The sequence below is a fragment of the Gossypium hirsutum genome, chromosome A03, assembly GCF_007990345.1.
Source record: "Gossypium hirsutum isolate 1008001.06 chromosome A03, Gossypium_hirsutum_v2.1, whole genome shotgun sequence".
NCBI classification, from domain to species: Eukaryota; Viridiplantae; Streptophyta; class Magnoliopsida; order Malvales; family Malvaceae; genus Gossypium; species Gossypium hirsutum.
In genome coordinates, this window is record NC_053426.1 from 47,292,005 (window position 1) to 47,294,730 (window position 2,726).

Here is a 2,726-nt window from a genome sequence, read left to right on the forward strand (position 1 = left end):
ATGACTGTTTTGCCCTTGTGGGCAAGTGACTGACTTGGACTGTGTGGTTGACGGATTTGATTGTGAATATATGTTGGTGATATGAATGACTTGACTGTGATTGTTTGATTCAAATATGGACATGATATTCTGATTCTATATGTTGTATGCGATGACATGTATATCTGTTGCATGGGATATGTGTTATATTGATGGAGGAAGCGTTCTGGTAGCCTCGCTGCAATCTGGTGGCCACGCCACATATCTGTTCTGGTGACTTCGTCACAATATCTGGCAGCTTCGCTGCAATCTGGTGGCTTCGCCACACACACACACACATATATATATCTATTCTGGTGGCGTAACCACAATATCTGTATCTAGTGACTTTGTCACAATATCTGGCAGCCTCGCTGCAATTTCTGTGCTGTGTAGCGGTTGGGTGGGTCGAGTAGTCTCCCCACATGGTGTAAGGTTGGTACGGGGGTGTATAAGGCTGGATTAGGTTGGGATTGCATTCACATTCTGATTTTGATTCTGTTACCTGATACTGATTCTGATTCTAATTCTGATTCTATCACCTGATTCTGATTCTAATTCTGATTCTAGTTCTGATAATGTTTCTTATTCTGTAATGGGTTAAAGCCCATCTAGTACTGTCTGTTATAGTGGGCTAAGGCCCAATTGATACTGAAATTGTAAGTAAGGCTGGGGCCAGACTTTTAATTCTTTTATATGACTGACTGTTCCTTTTTATAGTAGGGGATTTCACACTGAGTTTTCGTAAACTCACCCCGTTTATTAACCTTTCAGGTAATTTCCAGCCTTAGACGGATCGAAGCTGCGGGGGGCTTGGAGGAAGCCACATACACTGTTTATTTTATAGTTTTGATTATTACTTTTAAATGTTTTATGTGGGTTGTAGTAAAGCCGTTGTAATTTTCTGGATTTTAAATTTGAAATTTTACTTATTGTTCTTATAATTGCTAGTATTAGAACACGGTTTTCCAAAGCAACTACTGTTGTTCAAAACATCACATATCCGCAATTGTTTTTAAATCAAGCTTTCGCAACTGCCAAGATTTTTACAAAGTTGTTAAGAATGTTATTCAGCTGAGGTTTCTAACAAGGTTTAAAAAGGGTATAAGTTTTTAATTATTAAGAAGAGTTTTTAATGGAAACATGGTTTTCGAAAAACACTTCAATGTGACATGCCAGATTCGAGCCAAACTTTCAGGCCGGGTTTGGGGTGTTATAGAAACCTAATAAGGGGATCCATAAATTGAGTTAATACAACCCTAGAGTGTTAATTATAAAAAAGTCTCGATTATTCAATATAGGGATTAGATGTTATTAGTCTTAAATAGGGATAATAACATAACTTAGGGATCTTTACGGAACAAGTTGAATGAATAAATCGTCTGATTCGGAGCCAGAATAATAAGTAAAGTCTAGGTGGATTTTTCCTTAGGTATTGTCTCAAGTCAATCGATTTTCCCAAAAGTAATTCCCCAATTCTTTTCTCTGTACGTTTTCAGTTTAAATAATTAGTTAATTAAAACAAACCCTTTTATTCTTAGGCTAGATAATAAAAAGATAGTTATTACTAGTACGTTTGGTTCCCTTGGGTATGATATCCCGGTCTTGCTATTACTATACTATTGTTCGATAGGTGCGCTTGCCTTTTCGTCATGATAATAGTTAGTCTAGGGTTGATCTTCATTATATATATTTATTACTTGTTACGAATCACGCGATCAAGTTGTTAGCGCCGTTTCCAGGGAACTAAACTGAATCTAGCATAGTTAGATCGGCTGTAGCTGCAAATACTTTTGAACTGAAACCTAATACAATTCAAATGATATAGCAGTTTGTTTAGTTTGATGGTTTGCAGGATGAAGATCCCAACGTTCACTTAGCAAACTTTCTGGAATTTTGCGATACATTTAAAATCAATGGCGTTTCTGATGATGCCATTCTTCTTCTGTTATTTCCTTTTTCACTGAAAAACAAAGTTAAACAGTGGTTGAACTTGTTACCACAAGGGTCTATCACTACTTGGGAACAAATGACTGGAATTTTTTTACTAAAATACTTTCCACCGGCTAAAATGGCTAAATTACGCAATGATATCTCTTGTTTTGTGCAGATGGATTTAGAAACACTTTACGATGCATGGGAGAGATACAAGGACTTACTGAGAAGGTGCCCTCACCATGGGTTACCGCTTTGGCTCCAAGTACAAACATTCCATAATGGTCTGAATCCCTCGACTCGGCAAATGGTTGACGCGGCTACTGACGGAACCATCAACAATAAAACACCGGAAGATGCCTATGAGTTTATAGAGGAGACGTCACTAAATAACTATTAGTGGCAAGTTATGAGGACAAAGCCAACAAAAACAGCCGACGTTTATAACGTCGATAGTTACTATGCTATCAAATCAGGTAGAACTTCTCAATAAAAAGATTGATGGTTTACTTGATTCTACACAAGTACATCTAGTAATGAGGTGTGATGTAAGTGGAGGAGGTGTGCATACAGAATATCAATCCTTTAATCCCACAACTGAAGAGGAACAAGTCAACTATATAGGTAACAATAATTTTAGATCTCAAAATAACCCATACAGTAATACTTATAATACAGATTGGAGGAACCACCCAAATTTCTCCTGGGGTGATCAAGGGAATCAAAAGCCACAAAATCCTTAGGGTTTTCAACAGCCATCTTATCAACAAGAG

General features: G+C 37.3%; 1 non-coding gene across 1 annotated transcript; it reads right to left on the bottom strand.

Moving 5' to 3' along the window:
* Nucleotides 1–2,095: 2,095 nt before the first annotated feature.
* LOC121225750 (small nucleolar RNA R71) lies at nt 2,096–2,202 on the bottom strand. Its single transcript, XR_005923627.1, has one exon. It is a non-coding gene; the product is annotated as a small nucleolar RNA R71 (small nucleolar RNA).
* Between the last annotated feature and the right edge of the window lie 524 nt (nt 2,203–2,726).